The sequence below is a fragment of the Bos grunniens genome, chromosome 8 (assembly GCF_055505025.1).
Source record: "Bos grunniens cultivar Pamir isolate PY7600 chromosome 8, Bosgru_T2T1.0, whole genome shotgun sequence".
Classification (NCBI taxonomy): domain Eukaryota; kingdom Metazoa; phylum Chordata; class Mammalia; order Artiodactyla; family Bovidae; genus Bos; species Bos grunniens.
In genome coordinates this window covers 33,454,492-33,481,542 of record NC_141172.1, presented here as the reverse complement: position 1 = coordinate 33,481,542, position 27,051 = coordinate 33,454,492, and the positions used below count along the sequence as shown (strand labels likewise).

At 36.3% G+C, this 27,051-nt stretch overlaps 1 protein-coding gene across 2 annotated transcripts in view; it reads right to left on the bottom strand.

Annotated features, from left to right (window-relative positions):
* Window positions 1–27,051, bottom strand: part of PTPRD (protein tyrosine phosphatase receptor type D) — a 2,533,682-nt gene that overhangs the window by 1,724,869 nt on the left and 781,762 nt on the right. For both annotated transcript variants that reach the window (XM_086415146.1, XM_086415152.1), the window contains one exon: window positions 22,571–22,679. The gene's annotated coding sequence lies outside the window, so the exon portion shown is untranslated. The remainder of the gene's footprint in view (window positions 1–22,570; window positions 22,680–27,051) is intronic.

Here is a 27,051-nt window from a genome sequence, read left to right as displayed (position 1 = left end):
CTTGGATAGCAAGGAGATCAAACCAGTCAATCCTAAAGGAATACAACCCTGAATATTCATTGAAAGGACTGATGCTGAAGTTGGAAGCTCCAATATGGGCCACCTGATGTGAAGAGCCAACTCATTGGAAAAGACCCTGATGCTGGGAAAGATTGAAGGCAGGAGGAAAAGGGGGTGAGAGAGGACGAGATAGTTAGATGGCATCACCAACTCAATGGACGTGAGTTTGAGCAATCTTTGGGAGATACTGAAGGACAGGGAAGCCTGGCATGCTTTAGTCCATGGGGTTAACAAAGAATCAGACACGATTTAGCAACTGAACAGCATGTACTACAATTTTTTAAATATTTACAATTTATTTTCATCTTCTTTCCTCTCTCCTTTTATAAATGTAAATCAAGACAAGCACATTGGATAACATTCAGACTTGCTATGAAAATTTAATGTTGCTCACAGTTGATTTTCTGTGTTCTAGGTTGAGAAATACTGTAACAATTTCTGTCTCACAGAATGAGGTTTTTTTTTGTTTGTTTGTTTGTTTTTGAAGTTTAGAATACCAGAAGATCTCATTTGTCTTATTGTATCATAGACCATCACATATTGAAGGGCAAGTTATATTTTTTAAAAAAGCAACAGTTATAGTCCTGAATGCAGGGGGTATTTTCAAATACTGCTTAAGGTGTTCACTTCATATTTTCTCATTTTGAATGTCAACCTGCCCCTTTAAGTTAAAAGCAGTTATATGTGTCTACTTTAACATGCCTCCTTAAATATCCATTGAGCATCTAAGATATCCTAGTATTTCTCAGATCCTTGAACATTTATTATACTTTACCATCCATCCTTAGAACCTTCCTAAACTCTAGTTTCATGATGAAATGTAGAAAAAATAAGAGTGACTTTGCAATAGTGTTCTTTCACTTAACACACATAACCTTACACATTTGTCTACTTCTCTGAGCCAAAGCATTTTAATCTATTATAAAATAGGGCTACCACTACACAGAGGATTTCTATGAAGATTAAGTGAGATAAGGTACATCAAAGTGTACAGAACAACGCTAGCAAATAAATGCATTTTTTTTCTTTTATTCTCTCATGAATGTCTCAAAACTTGGCCATGTCTTGGACCATACTGCTAAGATGTTTTTCTCTAAAATGCCTAATCTCTCAAACACTCCTTCCAAGGATCACTTAACCCTGCTGCGTCTCCATGCCTGTGAGTGCTCACCTTCTGCGTCATAGCACTCTCCCACGTTTAAGTCCATCAGACCATTCTGGTTTCACTTCCTCCTCAGCCCTGTCTGAACTCCACATTCAGTGCTGCCAGAGATGTATTTTCCAGCATCCTGGATTCCTGCACTCCATTATCTGCCTGTCTTATTTCAGAACATCCCAGACCTGAGTTAAATACTTCTTCACCTTTAGCCAGTTCTCTTGTTTATAAGATACAAAGCAGAGTCCAGGTATTTCTACATAAAACTTCCTAGATATTTCCAGTACATTTATCACACTCAAATGTGTGTTATGTGGAAATCAAAAATTAAACCAGAGACATCATGCATGACCCCAGGGCATTGGCAATATATAATACAACCTGGTTTTCCTAAAACTGACTGGTTTTGCCCTATATTCTTTAGACTTATAGAAATATTTTTGTCTTTTTAAAGAGAAATATTTGCAGCAATTTAGTCCTCTCAAAAGCTAGAATTCAAATAGATCAGTTATCATCATTCACAACTGGAATGCTGGCAGAGTCAGCCACTGCTGATACCTGCCACTGCTGAACCCATTCCATTTTTTTCCTCTCTTCAATTTTTCATTCTGTAGGTGTGGTTTGAAATGCATTCCTTTTACAAAGACTATTTTTTAAGGCCCTACATCTGGAATTACAGTATGCCACAAGATGGCACCATAGAACTGGCTACTTACATCAAAATGTTAAAATACTCCAGTTGTGGCTGTGCAGAGGACATATATGTCTACTTTGGGTTCATCCTATAAAATGGTCATTTTAAAATAGCATAGATTTTTTAATAATAACTCATTCAGCTTAGTTCAGTCACTCAGTTATGTCCAACTCTTTGCGACCCCATGGACTGCAGCACGCCAGGCTTCCCTGTACATCACAAACTCCTGCAGCTTACTCAAACTCATGACCATTGTATCGGTGATGCCATCCAACCATCTCATCCTCTGTCATTCCCTTCTCCTCCCTCTTTCAATCATTCCCAGCATCAGGGTCTTTTCAAGTGAGTCAGTTCTTCGTATTAGGTGGCCAAAGTATTGGAGTTTCAGCTTCAGCATCAGTCCTTCCAATGAATATTCAGGACTTATTTCCTTTATGATGGACTAGGTGGATATCCTTGCTATCCAAGAGACTCTAAAGAGTCTTTTCCAATGCCACAGTTCAAAAGCATCAATGTTTCAGCCCTCAGCTTTCTTTATGGTGCAACTTTCACATCTATACATGAGTACTGGAAAAACCATAGCTTTGACTAGACAAACACTTGTTGGTAAAGTAACGTATGTGCTTTTTAATATGCTGTCTAGGTTGGTCATAGCTTTTCTTTCAAGGAGCAAGCGTCTTTTAATTTTATGGCTGCAGTCACCATCTGCATGATTTTGGAGACCCCAAAAAAAGTCTGCTACTCTTTCCACATCTATTTGGCATGAAGTGATGGGACCAGATGCCATGATCTTCGTTTTTTGAATATTGAGTTTTAAGCCAACTTTTTCACTCTCCTCTTTCATCAACAGGCTCTTTAATTCTTCTTCACTTTCTGCCTTAAGAGTGATGTCATCTGCACATCTGAGGTTATTGATATTTCTCCCAGCAATTTTGATTCCAGCTTATGCTCCATCCAGTCTAGCGTTTCTCATGATGTTCTCTGCATATAGGTTAAATAAGCAGGGTGACAATATACAGCCTTGATGTACTCCATTCCCTATTTGGAACCAGTATTTTGTTCCATTTCCAGTTCTAATTGTTGTTTCTTGACCTGCATACAGATATCTCACTAGGCAGGTCAGGTGGTCTGGTATTTCCATCTCTTGAAGAATTTTACATAGTTTGTTGTAATCCACACAAAGGCTTTGACGTAGTCAATAAAGCAGAAGTAGATGTTTTTCTGGACCTATCTAGTTTTTTTGATAATCCAACGGATGTTGGCAGTTTGATCTCTGGTTCCTCTGCCTTTTCTAAATCTAGCTTTAACATCTGGAAGTTCATGCTCACACACTGTTGAAGCCAGGCATGGAGAATTTTGAGCATTACTTTGCTAGTGTGTGAGATTAGTGGATTGTGTGGTAGTTTGAACGTTCTTTGGTATTGCCTTTCTTAGAGACTGGAATGAAAACTGACCTTTTCCTGGATTGTGGCCACTTCTGAGTTTTCCAAATTTGCTGGCATATTGAGTGCAGCCCTTTCACAGCATCATCTTTTAGGATTTTAAAGAGCTCAACTGAAATTCTATCACCTCCAGTGGCTTTTTCATAGTAATGCTTCCTAAGGCCCACTTGACCTTGCTTCCAGGATGTTTGGCTCTGGGTGAGTGATCACACCATCATGATTATCTGGGTCATGAAGATCTTTTTTATACACAGCTCTTCTGTGTATCCTTGCCACCTCTTAATATCTTCTGTTTCTGTTACGTCCATACCATTTCTGTCCTTTATTGTGCCCATGTTTACATGAAATGTTCCCTTGGTATCTCTAATTTTCTTGAAGAGATCTCTAGTCTTGCCCATTCTATTGTTTTCCTGTATTTCTTTGCATTGACCACTGAGGAAGGCTTTCTTATCTCTCCTTGCTATTCTTTGGAACTCTGCATTCAAATGGGTATATCTTTCCTTTTCTCTTTTGCCTTTCACTTCTCTTCTTTTCTCAGCTATTTGTAAGGCCTCCTCTGACAACTATTTTGCCATTTTGCATTTATTTTTCTTGGGGATGGTCTTGATCCCTGCCTCCTGTACAATGTCATGAACCTCTGTTCATAGTTCTTCAGGCACTCTGTCCATCAGATCTAATCCCTTGAATCTATTTGTCACTTCTACTGTATAATCATTTGGGATTTGATGTAGGGCATACCTCAATGGTAGTGGTTTCCCCTACTTTCTTCAATTTAAGTCTGAATTTTGTAACAAAGAGTTCATAATCTGAGCCACAGTCAGCTCCTGGTTTGCTGACTGTGTAGAGCTTCTCCACCTGACTGCAAAGAATACAATCAATTTGATTTTGGTATTGACCATCTGGTGATGTCCATGTGTAGAGTCTTCTCTTGTATTGTTGGTAGAGGGTGTTTGCTATGACCAGCGCACTCACAATAGTTTTAATAAAAATTTAAAAATTTTAAAGCTAATACTTTAAACATTTTAAAGCTAATACTTTAAACATTACTTTGATAATTGACAGTTACTAGCTAAGCTTAGGGGCTTCCCAAGTGGCGCCAGTGGTAAAGGACCCATATGTCAATGCAGGAGATAAAAGAGATGTGGGTTCAATCCCTGGGTGGGGAAGATCCCCTGGAGATGAGCATGGCAACCCACTCCAGTATTCTTGCCTGGAGAATCCCATGGAGAGGAGCCTGGTGGATTACAGTCCATAGTGTCTCAAAGAGTCTGACAGGACATAGGCGACTTAGCAGCTGCAGCAGTTAACCTTAGTCCCTTCTTTCCTGCTCCCTTTTCTTTTCCCTGTTTTGATTTGCTCTTTTGCAAAACTCAGAGCACTGCAAGTGACTGTCATAGGGCCCTCCTCCCTCCATAGATGCCCACTCTACAAAAGCTCGTCACCATTAGGACCAAGCTGATTAGCTTCCTCAGAACTCCTAATTAACTTGCTAGTCTCTTTTATATCTTTCCACTCCACACCCAACCTATTTTGTAAGTGCAAATGTGTTGGCTCATGTGTCACTGTCTTAGCTTCCTGCTGTTCCAGCTTATTTCTTTTATGATTATCAAGATCAAAAAAGCTAAAATATAAAAATTTTAAATGAAAGAATACTCTAGTTCTGCAAAGCCCCTAATGCCTTTTCTTTCAGTCAAAAAAATATATATATTTATATATTTCCCTTCTTTTAAAGTTCCCCATTTGTTGTAAAATCAATTTACACAGTTATTTCTAAAGAGTACATTCAGCTAACTCAACACCCCTCCACTTACTAGTCCTGCAAAGTCCAGGAATGATGGACATGACAGTGGACTCAGGAATCCAAAAGCCTGGGTTTAACCCTGGCTTTGCTGTCACTAGTTAGGTGAGCTTCAACAGCTTGCTGAATTTCTTCAGGCATCTGCCTCATTTATAGAAGGACTTCATAGTATTTTAGGAGAGTTATGAGAATTATGTAAGGGGCTTTGCTGGTGGCTTAGATGGTAAAGAATCTACCTACAATGCAGGAGACCCAGGTTCCATCCTTGGGTTGGGAAGATCCCCTGGAGAAGAGAATGGCTATCAACTCCAGTATTCTTGCCTGGAGAATTCCATGGAGAGAGGAGCTTGGTGGGCTACAGTCAATGGGTTGCAGGGTCAGACGTGACTGAGCAACTAACACTTTCACACATGTAAGTGTGTGGCACAAAGTCACTAGTGCCTGGCACAAAGTCACTAGTAATTATCAAGTTTTACCTGTGAGCATTCTATTACGTTTAATCACATGAAGAGCCAACCTCCACTTTTTCTCGAGAGATGCAAAATACAGATACAGAATAGTGAGCACAGAATGCAATTATTAAAACATTTTTAAAACTACACCTTTGTACACATATGCTTTTTGTACATGCTGCTAAGTCGCTTCAGTTGTGTCCGACTCTGTGCGACCCCATAGACGGCAGCCCACCAGGCTCCCCCATCCCTGAGATTCTCCAGGCAAGAACACTGGAGTGGGTTGCCATTTCCTTCTCCAATGCATGAAAGTGAAAAGTGAAAGTGAAGTCTCTTAGTCGTGCCCGACTCTTAGCGACCCCATGGACTGCAGCCTACCAGGCTCCTCCATCCATGGGATTTCCAGGCAAGAGTACTGGAGTGGGTTGCCAGTGCCTTCTCTGCTTTTTGTACATAGATTCTCTCTAAAAGAATGTGCTTACCTAGAAAACATGTTTATCTCAAAACAGAATTGAGGGAGTGAAGGGGAGGAAATAGGGGAGGAAATGTTACTTTTCCTTCTTCCCCTTTGAGATTTTTTTAAAACTATGCAGTTACTTTTAAAATTTCAAGAAAAAGTGAAGAAGATAGTATTTTAAAATAAATATTGTTACAAAATGATTTTAAAATTTCAAGTATTGTCAGTCTATTTCCCATCTCTCTGCCTGAAAAGAATGGAGATAAAGATCATCGTGACTTGGGCATGACCAGCATACCAATCCAGTTCCAGTAATCGAAGCACCATTGGACTCATGCTACAAATTAGATGAAGGGAACAGAGCAGCAACATTAAGACAGCCAGGACTAGGCATATAAGAGAAGCAATTCATTTAGGAGTCCCTCTCTTGAAGGTACATGTTCATTGTCAGCCAAAGTTGATCTAGCCCTATTTGATTCAATAATCCCAATAAGGTCATTCTTTTTTCTTTCCATCATCTTCCAGATTCAGAATATTACTTGAATAACTCAATTTACTTTAGAATCTAAGTCAATTCTAAATGATTTTAATACTTCCTTCTTTAGCATTGAAAGACATGGCTTAAGAAAACCCTGTTTAGTTATATCAGTCACTCTAACTTTGATAATTTTAAATTAAGAGATTGGACATTTAAAAAGCCAAAGGAGGATACAATTTTGTTAGTGTAAATGGATAATTGGTGGAAATGAAATTTATTTTAAAATACTTTGATTTATTGCAGTGCCAATAAAAAAAAATCACTCTAAAAAATGGCAAGCCTCATTCTAAAATGCTATTTCCAGAAATTCTCCCCTCAGCTATTTAATTACCTCTTAAAGCTCTTGAAGTTTTAGAGCAAACTCAGATTTATTCATTCATTTTTTTTAACTAGAACTACATGTAACTGATAGTGACTGAAAAGAAACTTTTATCCAGAATTGCAAAAGGTGTGGGGAGAGGGACTTATATGGAGTTTAGAGGGAATGTAAACCAGCATAGTTGCCTGGAGGGCAATTTGACAGGGTAAGACATACATAGACTTGTATCTAGCAGTTCCACTTCTACTTTTTGCAATATATCCTGAGTAAATAACAGAACATGTTAACAAAAGTGTTTGTGCAAGTATCCTTATTAGAATACTGTTTCTAATGAAGAAAAGTTAGAAACAACACAGACTTAAATAAGGGAAACAAGTAAAAAACAATTCCAATGAATCCATGCAATGAATTTTCATAAGACCATTAAGAATTTTATACTTTAAGACACATAGAAATATGTTTATCGTACGCTTTTACTGAAAAGAATGGTGTACAAGACAGTATGGCAGTTTAAAAATACCGTATTAAATATATATCATTTATTCACTAAGATTAAATATACAGCCAAACAAAATTATAACTCATGCCTGGATGAAATTTGTCTAACACATATTTTCTCCACAAAGCAAATCTGTTATCTTGCACCTAGGAATACTGACAACACTTTAACATTACAACTGGGGGCCATTTAAAATAGTAAGAATACCATAATATCCCACAAAAAATGAAGACATTTCTAAAAACAGTCACACTTAGTAGACCATGAAAAGGATACTTGTTTATCAATGTGAATGTCAAATGAGAAGGGAAGGTACCACCTCATTCCACCTTAGCTGGGAGTTGTAAGGGGAGGGAGACTTACTTTTACTGTTCTGAGCATGTCTGGGAATGACAACATTCTATAAGCATTGATTTAGGGTTAACAAAAAATTTTAGGCAGTAGGAAAATTCAGAAAAATGAAAGAAAGATCAACAGTATACATCTGAACACACTCAGATACACAGAGTTGATCTACATGAATTTCAGTAATGGAATAGTTATAACATTCAGTTATGCTAAAAACCATGTTTTAAGTAAATGGTTTTAACTCAAGTTCATGTTTAAAGATAGTGTGACAGTAACTATTATTGTGCATCTCCATGCATCATGGCAACAATTTTTATAGAAAGTCATATAGTGCTATTAGCCATTGCACTTAATAAGGAATTATGATCACTGTTAAAAATGCAAATTTTTTTTCTTGCCATAATCTTAAGGCAAAGTGGACTTTGTCACAACCCAAAATATTCTAGAAGTATTCAAGCAATATCAGTGTAGTTTAAGTATCACATAAATTTTTGGGTTTACCAAAATGTTATTTTTCAAAAGCAAATAGCAAAGTTGTTCTAATGAGCAAGCAGATTATTTTTTTAGGGAATGGGTGAAGGCTGTAGAATTAAACTTCCTGACTTTGCCACTGAGCTTTGTAGTTTTCATGGGCAAGCAAGCTCCTTAAATTTGAAACACAGTATTATCCTGATATTTAAAATAGGATTAATAGCTTATATGTTAATACATTTGGTGTTCTAGAAAAGTGTCTGATACATACTCACAATACAGTGAATGCCATTATTTTTTGTTAGTACAAAAATATTAATACTGATGTTGAAATATTAGAGGTAGAAAGTTATTAGCAGCCTTTCACTGGTTTATGTAAAAGAATGGAAAATAGCTTTAGAAAAAGCTGAAAATATATAAATAAAACACTATCACTCATTTGAATGAGTATGAATAAGCTTATCATTTGTATTTCCACTATTTTTTACCTCTAATTTCTCAGTTGTTTTGCTCCTCACACTGATCTCCTACCATATTTTAAAATAATTCTTTCATTCTCCCGAATTTCACATATACCATTTTCTTGTGATCCTCATTTTGAAAGTCCATTTCTCTTCCTCCTAAGTAGTTTCAGGACTCTATCATGTTGACCCTCAGCAGTCTCTTTAAGTCAATCTCATTGACCAGGATGATGGATGGTGTTGCAGCCAGAGTTCCACCCCAAGCTCCTGTCAGGTGGGAAAGTCCCTGCCCAGCAAAGAATGAAGCATTCAATGTGTCTGCCCTTTTCTGAAGAAGGGTCTCAGACAGCCCCCTTCCGCTGTCTCAGTTTCCTACATCTTACAGTGCTGCGTAGTCCTGCATGTGCTGCAGGACAATCATTTAAATAAAGCATTTCATTCTCTAAAGGCCCATTGATCCGTGTGACTCCACTATCAGCACAAATGGGAAGCTCCTGCCTGAATGTGGCAGATGAAAATGGAAATTATATACTCTGGTAACACTGACTTTATTATAGCAAAATGATTTGCATTTTGAAAGTTCAGTGTTCTTGCAAAACCTAAAGGGAAAGACAGAATACTGAGCTACTATGTAGGTCCAGGTGCCAGCAGTAAGGTAGTTGCATGACCTAGTGCTCTTCATTTAACCTGTCTGAGCCTCAGTCTGCCTTACTGTTGCAGTTGCAAAGCTGTCAGTGCACTGTTTGAGCTCATGTCTTTTTAGGATTGCTGCCAGGATTGAGTGACATAATGGAAACAAATTACTTCACAAATTAGAGTATTTCATAAATGCAGTAATAATCTGTTACATTCATAACATCTAGACTCATCTGTCTCCATTCTCATCAGGACCTTTAAGCTCCCATCTTAATCAAAGATCCTTCTTCAGGTTAAAATGAGTAAAATGAAAATCATAAGCAGTGGTATCAAGTAATTTTCAGGAGGACTATTAAATATATTTAAATTTTTTTTACATTTAAATTGAGGATAAAACTTTAAGTTTTTGTTTGCTTCTACTACAACAGAGTCTTTAGCATGTGCTTTTCAAAGGGACTAATAATCATAAGATATTAGAAAACAAAACAGTTTATCTCAGCTTTTTCTGATAAATTTAATTTGTATACAGCTTTTCAATATGCTGCTCTGTCTTGTCTACATAGGCTGTGCTATAGCCATTTCAAGTTCAGAATTACTGCAAAAGAAGTAATTGATCTTCTATTTCAATATGCCTGCTGTTTCATGAGCTCTCTTACAATTCAGAAGAATCTATTTCTCATTGATGTTGAAAAACATAATAAGGTCACAGCAGGGAGGCTTTAGCTTCATTAAAGAACATTATTATAAAAATAAAATGATCAAGGGCAAATTGTTTCTGTCCTTGTGGTACAGTTTCTGCAGATTCACATTAATCTGAGCATTTAGAGCCACAATAAATTTGTTATCTTCTCTTGATCATTCACTTCACTATTCACTTTCACACTTCACTATGGTAGCCCCTAGTGGTAGAAATATGTCAACTGCTCATGTTCCAGGGCAATTCTTCCTTTGTTGAATACAGAGGAATTAACCCTCCCCGAAAATGAGGACTAAAACATGTCAATAACTGAATTTACTTCTGTTTTTAAAACATCATAGAGAATGCTGGTGTCCAGCAAATGTAGATGCCAGCATTACTTAAAAAGCAACTGAGCAGAAAAATGAATTGAAATTTTAACCCAGTCAGGCTTTCATCTATCATGGGAGCCTATAATCAGGGAACAACAGAGAAGAATTTAAGACAGAGAATCAGTGATTGCTCTATTAATCTACTTTAACTGATACTAAAATCTGACAGAGCACATTACAAGCTGCAGGCAGTAAGGCTTATCAATTCATTACTACTTTCAAGGTTCTTCCTGGCTTTCTTTTTGCCTTAAGCTCCTAGCAAAGGACAGCCTTTTACAGTTCAATTTCTGTTTATTTTTGACCGCTTTTAATTATATTTGATGGCCTATTTCTGTACCACTGAAGTTACTGGAGTTGCAAAGCACTTTGTTGTTATAATGATAGCTCCCTTGAAGTTTGTTCATTATTAATTGCTTTTTGAAAGTGCTGCTTGCTCTCAACTCACTTTTTATAAATATTTAAATAACTGAATTTCTATAACATAAATATCTATGCACATAAGATAGGGATTCTATTGCCTGTTTAATAGGTTACAGATAGCAGTAGAATAAATTTTTTAATAAATTTCTGTAGTTTAATATTAATTTGAAATGTTTCATTAAATCATCTTGTAGTAAGTTCTCATGGATAGCTGTGTCTCAAAACAATCAATGATGTAAGAGTTTGATATTTTGAACCTAAAATTCTAAAAAAATGTTTATAAAATAGAATGAGTACTTTTTATAAAGATGAATAAAATCCTATAATTAATCTAGGTGTATTAGATGTTACAATTCTTAGTTTTTTAAGATGAAATGAAGGAGTTTACTAAAAGGGATCTTATCACACAAATATATTATTGCTCAGGAAAAAAATGGCAGGAGAATGAGGATAATAAAATTAAAAAGCCTTAATATTGTTTAAAAAAAAAGACTGATGGTTTGACCACAGGCATTAACTTCTTTTTCTCAAATATCAGGCAAATGACAGCAAAATAATTGTTTTAAAAAATCAACTTAGCGAGGCGATACTACTAGAAGCGAGATGATGACAGCAGCAAGGTTAAGGGCAGATGACTGTGTCAGGCACTGTTCTAACTCAGTATCAGTAACATCCCTATCATTACCTCCACTTCATAAATGTGAAAATAAAGGCACAGAGACATCAAGCAACTTGCTAATCAAATATTCATTAAGTGATAAAGCTAGGAGTCAAATCCAGGCAGTCTGGTTTCAGAATCATACCCTTAATCATTGTGTTATATTCAAATTGTGGAGGACAAGAAACAGAGAAATGATGATTGATGCAGAGGAGCTGACAAGGTACTGCCTTATGTGCCCAGAGTGTGGAGTACATACAAGTCAGCTTATCAGCCCATGAAGCCACCCATTCACTGGAAGGAGTGGATGTTTAGAACAAAGGGGTGGGATGCAGTTTGAGGGGAAAAAAAAAATCCTAATACTGTAAAGTGGTTGCTGTCTCATCCCCCACAGCTGGCAATTGTTCCCCATTCCTCAGCACCTCCCATCCAGAAACCCTGAATTCTAAGTATTTGCTTTGTAGACAATAAGCCTGGTACACTTTAAAGAGAATCCTTATTTCAAGCTGCATTTTTTTTTAAACTTTACATAATTGTATTAGTTTTGCCAAATATCAAAATGTATCCGCCACAGGTATACATGTGTTCCCCATCCTGAACCCTCCTCCCTCCTCCCTCCCTGTACCAAGCTGCATTCTTAACCAAAGAAACTGGAATCCCCTTCTCCTTGGTTTCTAGAACAATAGCAATCAAATTGTACGACCACAGATCCTACTCTAAAACCCTTCTCTAACATGTAAGCCAGAAAGAAAAGGTCATCTGAGCAAAACTGCAACACGACTGTGACCTTTAGCTAAATCCTACAGTAACAACCAAAAAAACACTGAAACAAAAGAGAGACAATACAGAAGTTTAAGAGCACACACCAAAAACATCACTGGCATCAGTGCTGAACATGAATAGATTATGATATTATGATAAGATATCCTATGACAATAAAAGCAGAATGCTATAGTAAGTAAAGCACAAAATTGGAAATTAGAAGAACTTTTAAAAACAGAATGGATGAACCAAAATGTTCTCATTTTTAAAAGGGAGACTATTCTTTAAAAAGACATTGTCATAAAAGATAAAGAAGGCTGAGGCAATGTTTGAGATTGAAGGAGTCTGCAGAATAAGACACCTGTTATTTTTACAATGAGGCTGTTAGTCTGAGGTGGCCTAATGCCATGAAGGTATTTGTAAGCAAAGCAGAATCCAAGGCAATAAATGCCTCAGAGATTACAAAATCAAAATCTAAGTCAACCAAATAGTAAACTATGTTTTAAGCTATAGCCAATCAATAATCTCCTTGCTTTGCTTCTGCATTTTCTCTATCAAGTCTCTCCCCAACTCCTCTCCATGGAGCACAGCTAACCACTTCTGGTTTGGTGCTGACCAATTCATACTGATTTTTCTTCACTCTTGAAATTTAACATGTCTCAGTTTACCTTTTAACACAAGTAAATACAATATATGATTCTAGGCTGGATCCCATACTTGAAGGAAAAAAGTACCATGAAGAATTGGCTGATAACAGTTGCTAACACTGATATAATCTACTTGCTGGTGTTCCAAATGTTTTATTGATTACACATTTACTGAAGCTGATTGTCTCTAGTTTTGTTTCTTCTGCATGCGTGCATGCACACTCAATCATTTCCAACTCTTTGCAACCCCATGGACTGCAGCCTGCCAGGCTGCTCTGTCTACGGAATTTTCCAGGCAAGAATACTGGAGTGGGTTGCCAATTCCTTCTCCAGAGGATCTTCCTGACCCTGGGATGGAACCTGTATCTCTTGTGTCTCCTGCACTGGTAGGCAGGTTCTTACCAGTTGAGCTACTGGGGAAGCCTGAAACTTATTACCCTACTGTAAATATGTTAGAAATTATTTTTGTTCTTCAGGAAAAAAAAATTGAGGTAGTTAGAGGTGAAGGAAAGTCATATATGCAATCTACTCTCAAAGGAAAGGAAAGAAGGAAAGCATAGAGATAGTGTGTTTGGGTTACTGAGTGTACTTTAAGAAGAAAGCAGATGAGGCAAATGTTAACTACAGGTAGGAGGTACTGAAGTGTTTCTTGTATTTTTCCCACAACTTCCTAGATGTTTTTATTTTCTAAAAATCAATAGAAAGGTAAAAGATAAAGCCAAGGAAATTTAAAATAGAGAACCCCCCCCAAAAAAAAAGAGAGAGAGAGAGGGAGTAAGAGTTGAAAAACTTTAAGACCTGAATCTAGAAGTTTCAATAATTGAGTAATGATATAAAGACAGTTGATAAGATAAAGTTATCAAAGAAATTACATATTATTTTTCAACATCAAAAAAATCACTCTTAAGTGGAATTAGTCTCGTATCAAGGCACACCATCATGAACCTTAAAAATCATGAGGTTCTACAAAGAGAAAAGTAAAACAAAAGTCACCTACAGATGAAAAGAGATCAGACTGGCATTAGAATGATCTTATCATAGTCATGAAGGAGAATCCTTTTCATCCCAGATACTAAAGCATATACTCAAATATCAATCACATGGAAGGGTGGAAGTAAGCCCTCTGAAGACAAGCATGGGTCCAATATATGTACTTTTCACACTATTTTTTAAGAAGCTACTAGAAACTTGTTTTGTTTCTGCAAAAAGAGGGAGAGGTCCAATCAAGAAGGAGTAGTAAATACAATTCAGGAACAAGAAATTCAGAGCCAAACAGACAGGGTGCATAAGAGAACAGCCAGATAGATGGGAACAAAATGATGGAAGGCTGGAGGAATAGAATTTCAAAATAAGGAATTTGACACATATTTTAATAGTTTTGTACATTTGAAATCTGAAGACATTATAATCTGTTAAGCTTCAGGAAAACAAAGATCTCAGCCCCAAACAATGTTAACCTGAACACAGTATCTGCAAAGTCATTAAGTAAACATTGAGTACTAAGTTCAACACAACAATTTTTTTCAACATATTGAGAGGAGAGTGGAAAAAAAAAGTTCTGTGATCAGTGGCTGGCTTATATCCTCTAAAGTATCATAGTAGGAAATTAGTAGATTATGTTTAGAACTGATAAGTCAAGATAACAATAGAAACATAAATTAAAAATAAGCAAAGTTATTACCAAGATAAACAGGTAGAAGTTGGACCTTTTTCTATTGAATGTGGCTACAGGACAGACAATGTGGAGCAAGATGCTATGATTCTGTTGCTATTATAAGCCTCTAAATACTATCCAATTACTAGATGATCAGTTTCTTTCCTATTTAGAAAAAAGTAAGGAGAATAATTCTTAGGGCTCTACAACTGCTTCAACCATTTCAACAACAGTATACACTGAAGATTGCAGAGAGATGTCCATCCCCTGTTGGAATTGTGTAGAATCTTTTAAAAAGAAACACCGTCTAGTGTTTCTTCTAGAAACACCATCCACTTCTGAAAGGAAAACCACCTCCTACCAAAAGAAATTTCCAAGAAACCAGCAGATATTCTGGTTGCCTTCCCATTTCTAAACACAGTTGCTTTAAAATTAACATTCACTCTCTGAAATTTGAAAGCTAAAATTTTGTGGGTTTAATACAGGGTAAGAATATCCCATATCCCTCTAGATTTTATAAAATAATTTGTTTCCACTGTTAAAAATACTTGAAAATAAAACACATTCTGCCCCTGCTTTCAAGGCCTACCCTGAGTAGGTGCTATTTCTCTCTGTTAGCAACAGAATTCGGAGAAGGCAATGGCAACCCACTCCAGTGTTCTTGCCCGGAGAATCCCAGGGACAGGGGAGCCTGGTGGGCTGCCGTCTATGGGGTCACACAGAATCAGACACAACTGAAGCGACTTAGCAGCAACAGCAACAGAATTTGAATACTGACTACCAGTACCTCTGACTGTAGCCAGTGGTATGTATTAATCTAAATTCAGATGTTTTTGACTGTTTCAGCATATTGCAACAAAAGGTATTTGATAATCACATGTGTAAGACATGATTTTAGTGTTGAAGTTCGCTTATTTATTACAGAAAGGCAACAATTGCTTAAGTGATACCTAAAAATGAGAGAAAATTCCTCTAATTTATTAAGATAAAAGAACATTGCCATATCAAACAGGAATTTGTATCTTCCCCTCTACAAGAAATAAATTACATTTAATATCTACTACCGCCAAGTTCTTCTATACAGTTCATGAGGTTCTCATGGCAAGTATACAGGGGTAGTTTGCCATTTCCTCCTCCTGTGGGGTCTCAAAGTGTCAGACACAACTGCGCAAATGAACGACATTGTCAAGTTCTGAGTTTTCAGCGTAATCATGTCATCTCCAGCATCTGACATTAATCTAAGGGGAAAGAAGGGCAACTTCTGACATTTTTGTATTTGAGGCCTCATGTATAGTAGATCTTTGAAGGAGACTGATTTATGTTTCTATATAACCAGAAAATTATGCTTTATCTCACATATTAAAAAAACAAAACACCACTTCATTTTAATAAACTATTTTTTTGCCATCCAGCAGATGACACAATTTTTTCTTTAACATTTTCCTACACTTTCCTACATCTCTTTAATCATCTGGGATAATTCCTTCTCACTCATCTTTATCCTTTTGTATTCCAATGTCCATGTCTCCAAACAAATTTATATTAGCACCTGTTTTCCCGCTTTTTCCTTCATCTGTTTCACCCTAATGTTAAATCACTTGTGGGGATTTCTCAAATATCAAGCTTCAACTTCTAAGTTTTTCAGTTTCATGCTTCTAACTCTTGTCTCATACTTTTTACATACTGCAGTATTCTGCCACCATGTCAAACTCTCAAAAATTCAGTATAAATACAATACCATAACCAGGCAGGGAATAGTAACTGTGAAATACTGCTGTATCTTAGAAGATTTCTATGGCAACAATATGATAAAAAGGAGAAATAGTGATTTTTAAAAAATTGGTCAAGGGGGAAAAATGAGCTTAAAACATTGATTAGACAGGAAAATATATCTATATATAAAAAATATAAAGGATGTGAAAGAAGACTTTCAGGATTCAGAAAAATGCTTTACTTTAACAAACATGTTCTGAATAAGTAGAATGGAAATGAGGAGGAAAAGGAAAGAATTATCTAAATATTTTAGTAAACATGAAGGCAATTTTATGATTAACAGAATTGAGAAAAATAAAAATAAAAATTTTAAGCCTCAAATGCATTTGACTCATTCTTTACTGAAGTTGTAATTGAAACTGGAGGCCAAAATTTCTAACTAGCGTTAACAGGAAAGTTACAGGTTTAAGAATGTGACAAAAATTCTTTGAGAAGACAAAACCATGGTTTAACCAACCAGTCTTTGTTTAGAAAGATAAAGATTATTATTTACTTGTTATCATGACATTTTTATTTTAATCTATTCATTCAGTTCAGTCACACAGATGTGTCTGACTCTTTGCAACCCCATGGACTGGGTCCAAAGCATGCCAGGCTTCCTGTCCATCACCAACTCCCAGAGCTTGCTCAAATTCATGTCCATCGAGTCGGTGATGCCATCCAACCATCTCATCCTTTGTCATCCCCTTCTCCTCCTGCTTTCAATCTTTCCCAGCATCAGGGTCTTTTCAAATGAACCAGTTCTTCACATCAGGTGGCCAAAGTTCTGGAGTTTCAGCTTCAGTATCAGTCTTTCCAATGAATATTCAGGGCTGATTTCCTTTAGGATAGACTGGTTTGATCCCCTTGCAGTCTAAGAGACTCTCAAAAGTCTTCTCCAATGCCACAGTTAAAAGGAATAGTTCTTTGGCGCTCAGCTTTTAAGCTATACCTTTTGAACATTTATCAAACTTGAATTTATATGTGTTTAGTACAAATGGTATATTACAGGAAACATTTTTTTCTAATATTAGTTTTAAAATTGCAAGTACTCTTGCTTTTTGACTTTGACACAAACGTCTACTGTAGAAAATCATACGTAACTGAGTGTGGTAGAAAAATGTTATGGCATATAAAATATAGAACTTCGGAGGTTGATGTTGTTTATAACTGATATTTAAGTACTACTATAAGCATCAGATTAGTAAACTATGATATGCTTCATGGGTATAAAAGATACAGTATTTCCCAATTAAGTCAGAAAAAAATGTATTTGTGATGTTATGGGGATTTAGCACAATAGGAAAATCCACAGATCACTGGAGGAGGATCACAAAAATAAAGACACTTCTTGATAATATTCAAGTCCACGAAAATTAATCACCATCCTTTTTAATACTACTGAAGAAGAAGTGAAAGTCACTCAGTCGTGTCAGACTTATTGCAATCCCATGAACTATATAGCCCATGGAGTTCTCCAGGCCAGAATACTGGAGTGGGTAGCCATTCCCTTCTCCAGGGAATCTTCCCAACTCAGGGATCAAGCCCAGGTCTCCCACACTGCAGGTAGATTCTTTACCAGCTGGGCCATCATGTAAGCCCAGTATTCCTACCCTTTATGAAAAGGAGAAAACAAAGGGATTGCTAACTCTCCTTTACTATTTGTCCTCTACCTTTGAGGTTATTGTAAATGTATTGTTCCCTCCATCCACAATGTCATTCCCAGCCTATATATAATCCCTGTTATTTATATCAGATTCAGTTTCAAGAAGCCTTCATAATTGCTTTAATACAAATCAAAATATATCTGTCTTCCAGCAAACAAGACTCTATCATGCATTATCTTTAGCATCTAACACTAAGAGTTGCCTAACATATTAAAAATATGTGCACCTGCATTATAATATAACATTGAATACCATCTGTGTATACAGCATATCTTCTTTCCTGGAAGAAAGTCACTTGAATGTAGAAATGCTTTATTGATATCTATATCCCCCACAGGTCTAGAGAAATACAGTGTTGATAGTAGATGCTTAAAGTTTTGCGAATGATTTCAAGTTTTAGTTATTGATAATCATCACTAACAGTCACTATCTTTTTTTTTATAACCCCCCCAGCTCTGGTCTATTCTCATGTAACTCACATTTTCTTGAGAAATATGAATAAAAGACAGAGGGTAAGCCTGGTTGCAACTTTTGGTTTGCAGTAATCTAATTCTCCCAAATTTTGCTACACATTATTTGACACTAAAAGTGGTTTCAGTGTGATCAATATACATTATATTTTGATTTATCTTAGGCATATATTCATGAATGACTAATGAACACTGATTGATGTAAACAAGTTCTCATCTTGTGATAATTTCCAGTATTTTATTATAGTTTGCAAAATATCCTCATCATAGTACTTCAGCAAATGTAATTTCAGCTGCTAAAAAATTCAACATGACTTCAGTTGTTGGCAATGTTAAATCATTCCTGTTGCCATGTGATGTTAGCTGCAGCTTACATTTCAAGTCACGAAGGGTTATTAATATTATATGGTCAGAAATAATTTCCAGATCAATGAATCAATGCTATCTTAATATTCTGTCTTTAATTTTCATACCACATTTATTTTGTGAGTGATATTCATAAAAGGAAGTTGCTTGGTGTTGCCAAACTCATTATCATAGGATTTTCTCCAGAGCTGAATTTCCTTTGTGATCAAAGGGCAATACGAACACCTTCTAAACTATTGAACCATAATGATATCATGGGCAGGCCACAGAGAATAGAGTGAGGAGGAGGGAACTTTCTCTGCAAATACTTAAGGATACTTTACTGGAAAGCAAAGACATTTTACACAGGAAGAAGTAGAAGTAGTACAGGAACAAGTAGAATAAGTGGCTCCATATGCATCCACTTATATACACATGTACATGTGTGTGTGTGTTTTGTTAAGTAAAATAAATACTATTTTTTTTAGAGTTGGTAGGAATCTGCAACATGCTTAAACATTTATAAAAGGCTTATGCAAACATTCTATTAGTTGACTTACAGAATGGGGATGATTTATAACAACAAGTAATTTCAGTCTCAGAGGCTTAAAGAGAAAATTATGCTCTGGGTTGCATAACTCATTCACAGCAGGGTAAATATTTGAGCCCAATTAATACCATATCTGTCCTCCCATACACATGTTGATATGTTGATAACTTTCAACTACCATTATATACGTTTTTTCTGCCACTCTTCTAGTTTCCACCTAACGATAGCTCATACATTTATAATATACATATTGGAGGAGAGCATAGAAGATCAATTATGAAGAGTAAATTCATTGATGGTAACATTTTTCTCCCTTTTTCTATGTTGATACAAAAAAACTTGCCCCTTCTCCTGTCTACTAAAGATGATTCAAGCCTACTCAGTCAATCTGGGCGGCCCCTCACATACACTCTTGCCTATCAAGCAAGGTTTTCCTTTTTCACATTTAATATTGGGAAGAGTGAAAGAGGAGATCCAATTAGAGAGGCATCTGAAGGAAAGAGGGAAGAAATATGGGTGAAAAGATACCTGTGGTTCATTTCGTATCTTGACCTAGTGGCCAAGTAGAGTATGGTTTCATGCAGTTATAAATTTGGGTATATTGAAGACTTGGGTGTCAATGTTATCATCCAAACAGAATATTCAGTAGGAATTAGAGGGCAAAGCATGGACTTAGGAACACAGTCAAAGAAAAGTTTGAAAGAATACTACCAGTATTCTTTATAAAGTTTCTCTTTAAAAGATGTTCACATAAGAAATTACAAAATTATCTCAATTTTTAGATAACAGTACAACTTATTCATGCATCATTGAAGTAAAAAAATTAATAATTAAAGAATATGGTAATGAAAATAAGTAACTGAGAGATTTGACAAATATTTTATCACTGTGATTACTTATACAATGATGCAGTTTTTTAAAAAGGCATTGATGTTTACAAAGTGTATGATAAGAGACAGAATAATCAATTTGATATACTAAAAACAAACTTTAAACAAAAATGTTAATATCTAAACTTATTCAATGTGCAGCCTTTATGGTATAATCATCTACAAAATGAAAGTTAGAACAAGGTAAGTGAGCATATGTGCATTTATCCATTTCAACTAGTCAAATTTAGTAATTATCAATACTAATGAAAGCACATTTCCATATATTTAACCTTCAAGGTCCTACTTAAATTTTATTCCATCTTTGGTGTCTTTACATGTTTAACTAAATAGGAATCAATTGGCTTCACTATCTGAAATTCTCATTTACTTAAATGAAAAAGTTAATTTTTTTCTTATGAAATCATGCAAATAATAATATATGTACACATGCCATTATGTTTAAACACACAGTTTTACTTTGATTTATCTTTTAACCTCATTTCTCATTTTTTTAATCTCTGAAAAACTACAGTGATTTAATTTTCATGACCATCTGTAACATTTTCTTATGAAAAAACCTAATGATTATATACTTTGTTTTGTTTCTAATCATCAAAATATACATTGTGAAGACATTAGAAGTGTTAAAAATTTAAAAAAAAGTCTCCTTTCTATATAATTTTCTCTATAAATTTATAACTGTTATCCTATGAAGGATTTTTAATCTCCTGTTTTAGTTTTAAAAATATGCCTGCTCCTTCTTCTATGTCTTGAGTATTCTTCTAAACCATTAATACCTATTTTAATAAATCTATAGAATGCTACTCTCGAACAAAATCTATTTGATAAATATGATTCAATTAAGTATTTGGGCTATTCATTATTTTCTCTGATATAACAACAGACTGAGAAGTATCCTCTAAATCTTTTCAGATACCCATAAATATTTTCTTACATTAAGTCACTAGATATAGAATTGCTATTTATTAATACATTTGATAAATAGATTAAATATTCATTGCATGTTTCTTATATATTTTATAGTACTTGCTCTACTAGTCTGGATTGGCTTATCTTCTTTACTAATTTTTAGTTTCTGAAAAGCAGGTATTCTATAAACTTAAAGTAAGACACATATTGGTTCTAGTTTATAGACCTTATGAAGTATAAAATGTTTTTGAATGAAATATATTCTGTCTCCTAAATCTATAGTGTATTACTCTTTTCAAGCCACAAAATCTTTATATTCATGACTCTAGATTATATGTATATTTTGGCTTATGGGTTCATGAAGGTACAGACTCAAGGACGATAATAAATATAATCTGTGCAACAGTGTTCAATTCAGTTCAGTTGCTCGGTCGTGTTCGACTCTTTGAGACCCCATGAACCACAGCACACCAGGCCTCCCTATCCATCACAAACTCCCAGAGTTTACCCAACTCATGTCTATTGAGTTGGTGATGCCATCCAACCATCTCATCCTCTGTCGTCCCCTTCTCCTCCTGCCTTCAATCTTTCCCAGCATCACAGTCTTTTCAAATGAGTCAGCTCTTTGCATCAGGTGGCCAAAATATTGGAGTTTCAGCTTCAAAATCAGTCCTTCCAATGAACACCAGGACTGGTCTGATTGGAACTTCTTGCAGTCCAAGGGATTCTCAAGAGTCTTCTCCAACATTACAGTTCAAAAGCATCAATTCTTGTGCGTTCAGCTTTCTTTATATTCCAACTCTCATATCCATACATGACTATTGGAAAAACCATAGCCTTGACTAGACAGACTTTTGTTGACAAAGTAATGTCTCTGCTTTTTAATATTCTAGGTTTGTCATAACAGTGTATTTGACCCTTATTTATGATCTCTTGAAAACCAGACATCAGAAATTCTTTTCAATTACTGGATTATCTGTCTGCTCCACTGTGCCATGACTCTGCAATTGACAAAATCTGGGGTCCTGAAGGGTAACTCAGCCATTAGGTACTTGATACTAAGGAGGATCTGGAACAATGTATCCATCTGAAATGATTCACGGTAACTCTGGGTTTCCACTGAGGTCTCTTAGAGAAATCGCCTTCCCTCTTTACTCCCAAATACTATGTGAAGTTTTATCTTTCATTCTGCTTTTAGTTCAGGCATTTTAACACTTGGTTTAGAAGGAAACCTATCTTTAATTACCTGTTCTACTAGTGAAAGTTAAAAGAAGAATAACCAATGACTTTTAAAGCACTATAAAAGTTCACAACTCTAGTCTTTAAAGAAATGCTAAAGCCCGGTATTTTTTAAATGGTAAAAGGCTCAGTGGAGTTATTTTAGGAATTCTGTGTGCAGAAGCAGGAAAGATGCACAAACTGTGTCTTGGTGTACCGAACTCACCTGGAGCTGAAGCTCATCACTTCCTCCAAGGTTGGTGCCAGCATGCCATCAGTCAGACATCCTAAACTGGAGTATTATGGGCCAGGAACTGCTTGCTTTTTACTCCCACCTGGAACAAAATGCAGTGTCAGTCACTTTTTTTTTTTTTTCATGTTCCTTCAAGCATAATAACATATTCATTATGTTATCTTTTCCTGTCACATTAGACTCTCATTTATCAGAATGCTCAACACAAAGGAAAGAAGCATAAACTCTTCACCTCTATAATTCACACCTCAGTGATTAATATAGCACCTATGTAAGTCACAGGGTACATCCATATTTTATTTCCTATAATGTTCTTTATAAAAGATTTATTATTTTCACACAATTATTACCATCCATTTGGTTTAATTGATGTGTTAATTTTGGAAACTATTTTCTATATATTTTCTTCAGAGATTGTAAATCAAAATTCATTTTTATTTTTTTTATTTTTTTTTATTTTTTTTTTCAAAATTCATTTTTAAACCCCAGAAAGAAGCTAGTGTTAAAAATATTACATTTCAGAATTCCTTTGTTCCCATCACAAAAAGGAATCCCAGTAGGAAATGGAATTTAATAATGTAATTCCATTTAGTTTTATGCCTGCCTTATTTAAAATTCTTCAACTTGAGGGACATTGATGAAGAACATGCCTGTTTCCCCAAATGCACAATGTTGCTGCTTTGGAACATAAGATGAAAACAGACCTTTCAACTACTTGATAAAATTACAGCCTTCAAAAAAATCTCAGAGCTGAGTTGCCTTTGTGAATGGGGTGTTAGGGCCTCTCAGTTATCAACCACCTGACCTCCAGAGCTCTCAGCCTTGCTCTGGTCCAGTATACAATTGGGAGGTTTAAGGAAATATCCAAGAGATACAGACTGAAAGTGTAAGTGTTAGTCACTCATTTGTGCCCAACTCTTTGCAGGCCCATGGACTGCAGCCCACCAGGCTCCTCTGTCCACGGTATTCTCCAGGCAATACTGAAGTGAGTTGCCATTCCCTTCTCAAGGGCATTTTCCCAACCCAAGGATCAATCCCGGGTCTCCTGCATTGCAGGCAAAGTCTTAATGTCTGGACCACCAGGGAAGCCCTAGCAATATGCCAGGCATGCTGCAGTTTTTCCAGCCAGCACTTGCTTCACCTTCATCCCCTTCCCCAGGATCTGGAGTTCTGTTTGCTGACCTTCCTCCTTACGCTCACTGTATCCTGAACTCTCAGAACCAGGGCTGAGCAGGTTGACACACTTTCTTGCTTGATCCACCTGCCTGGGCTCCCTCTTCTTGCTATACCTTTTCAGCACTAGTTGCTTATTTGACTCACCACTTATTACTTGGTGCCACCCTCTGTGAATGAATAATGTGGCTCCATGTACTTCAACACATACAAACCCTAAATGTCTTCAGGTGTCAAGTTAGCAACCACCTCTTTTGTTCTATCTTGCTATTTACTTAGGTGAAGAATTTGTCTATGTAATGAAATGGGAAACTTGCAAAGAAAGGTCTATTTGGATTCCTTTATAGAACTCAAACCTTAAGAATGATTGTTCTTTCTTTAAAGTCCTCTTAAAATCCAGATTTCTCTCTTTTTGCAACCTAGCCCATCCCTTTCACCTTAAACTTCAGTTCAGTTGCTCAGTCACGTCCAACTCTTCATCTTAAACTACTGCCCCAATAGACTTTCATCAACTCTCGCTTAGATAAAAAAAAAAACAAAAACAACTTCCTAAATGTTGATACGGTGCCAACTGAAAACAGATGGTACTTTAAAATTAGGACAATTTGAAGACAGTTTAATAAAAATACTATTTAAAAAACAGTGGGTGGCATGTAAAGAAACCACAAGGGAAGGTGTAGAAGAGTCGCTCTCACCCCAGGCGTGCAGGGACAAGAACAGGGAAGAGTTATTGTCGCCTGGGAGTCAGGTGGGCTTCCCTGGTGGTTCAGACGGTAAAGAATCTGCCTGCAGTGTGGGAGACTCAGGTCTGATTCCTGATTTGGGAAGACTCCCTGGAGAAGGGAATGGTTACCCACTCTAGTATTCTTGCCTGGAGAATTCATAGACAGAGGAGCCTGGAGGGCTACAGTCCACAGGGTCACAAAATATCGGACATGACTGAACGACTAACACTTTTTTCACTTCAGGAGTCAGGCGTGCACAGAAGGCTTCCCGCACATCAGCAGTGATCTCTGCCAAGGATACCAGGTAGCATAAGCAGGCAGAACAGAAGGGAGCCCTGGGATAAAATACTCCTCTTCCCTTCTCTCTGGTTTCCTGTCTATGCTACCTATGAGGCTGACCACACAGGAATTCTAACAGCATAAAAGCCTGTTGATAGACTTCATCCAGGCTAGTTTCCAGTTTTACAGACTAGGATGAAGAATGGTAGACAGGGCATCTGAAAGGCAAACAGAAGAGATCTAGCAAACACTCTTATTCATACTTTGGAGCATCACATTTGGAATCGGATGGAAATCTGAGTCCTAGCTCTACCTACATGCGTAAGTCTAGACAAATTACTTTATTTCTCAGTATTGTTATCTGTACAATGGGGATAATATATACTTCAGAGTGTTTTTTTTTTAAGACAGCATAATGTACCTACAGCACATACTAAGTACTTAACATTAGCAGTAATTCTCTCAAAATGTAAACACACACCACACACACACACACACAGTCATGCTAAACTCTTCAGCTCTTGTTCCAATAGACCATGTGTTTAAGTCTGACTTTCCTAAACATTCTTCCTTCTACTTAAGGGCTTTTTTCTTCCCCTATGTCAATCTTGTTACCTAGAAAATTCACTCAGATTTTGAAGTTTGTAATATGATATGAGGGGCTTCCCAGGTGGCACTAGTGGTAAAGAACATGCCTGCCAGTGCAGGAGACTTAAGAGACATGGGTTCTATCCCTAGGTCAGGAAGATTCCTTGGCAGAGGGCATGGCAACCTACTCCAGTATTCTTGCCTGGAGGAACCAACAGACAGAAGAGCCTGGTAGGTTACAGTCCACAGGGTCGCAAAGAGTTGGACATGATTGAAGTGACTTAGCACTCACTCATAATAAGATGTGAAGGCTCTCTCCAGTCTCTCTCAAGAAAGGGAACCCATTCTTTGTTTCTCTATGGCACACATATCACTCTGCAAAGCAATTGGACCATGCTTGTCCTCTTAGCTGACTGTGAGCTCTCTGAGGGAAAGATAAGCTTCTGGCTGACAGATTTGTATCCTCAGAAGGAGGTTCACTGCCAGGTTCTTAGTACTCAATAAATATTAAGTGAATAAATGAATATGTATTACTAGATTAAGTCTGTTAAAAATGTAAGGAAAAGGCTCAGTAATTTCTTCATTCTTTGCCCAAAGGGCATATCAATCTGTAATCAATCATTCATATTGGGGACTAAAGACAGTGGGAAAGAGGTCCCAAAGGAAAATCCAAGCAACTCTGCCTTTTTTTTCCTTGGACAACCTTGCTGGAAAATTCACCTCATGCAAGCATGCTAGAAGCACTAGTCCTAATAGAATTCATTAACTCACAGAATTAGCTAACTCCAACTAACACTTCTATGTATCTGATGCATTTGAGTGATGAAACAACCAGTTGAATCACCAACATTTTCTCAATGAGAAACCTAAAGTTTTTCCCCACCAATTAAATATAGTCTGCTTTGTGAGTAAGTAATTAATTTGCATGAGTCTAAGTCTCAGAAAAAATGGTATAAAATGGTTTACTCCCATTTGATTCCAAATCTTTCCATTTGTCATCCTCAATAAGACATTTCCTAGCATCTGTGTGCCCTTGCTAAACTTCTTTCTGCAAATACAGTAGTGTATGTGTATTTTCACTCCTCATTCCCTTATTTAAAAACTGCATATTTTATCCACTATTATGAGCCTTTTTTTCCACCTAAAGTAACTTTGAGATCATTTATCAAGTAAACAATATCTTAATCATATTCAGTTTCATGTATTTCTATTGTTCTGATATATGGTAATTCTGATAAATTGTTTAACTGAACTTCCTTAACGTTTGTTTTTCAAAAATTTCACTGTTATTAAGAGGCTATGATAAATGACTTAGTAAAAAAGTAAGTTAGTATCTCATAAGTTCATCTGCAGGAAACATTCCTACAAGCATGTAGAGCGAGTTCAAAGATGAATGCATTTGTAACTTTCAGATATATTGACCAATGATCCTCCTTGAAAGTCAAGCAAATTTATGCTCTCATCAGCAGTCTTAAAAATTGTGAGTGGGTTTGGTATCTTGAGATAACAAGGGATGTTGCATATATTTTCATGTGAAATTTCTATTATCAGCCTTCATCATTTTTATTACTATAGCCACAGTTCAACACAGTTTTTCTTATTGTTTTCAAAATGAAGCAAAGTCATTAACGACATGAGCAAAATATTCCTCTATGTTTATGGTTTTTTAAAAAGCTTCCCAAGCTTCTG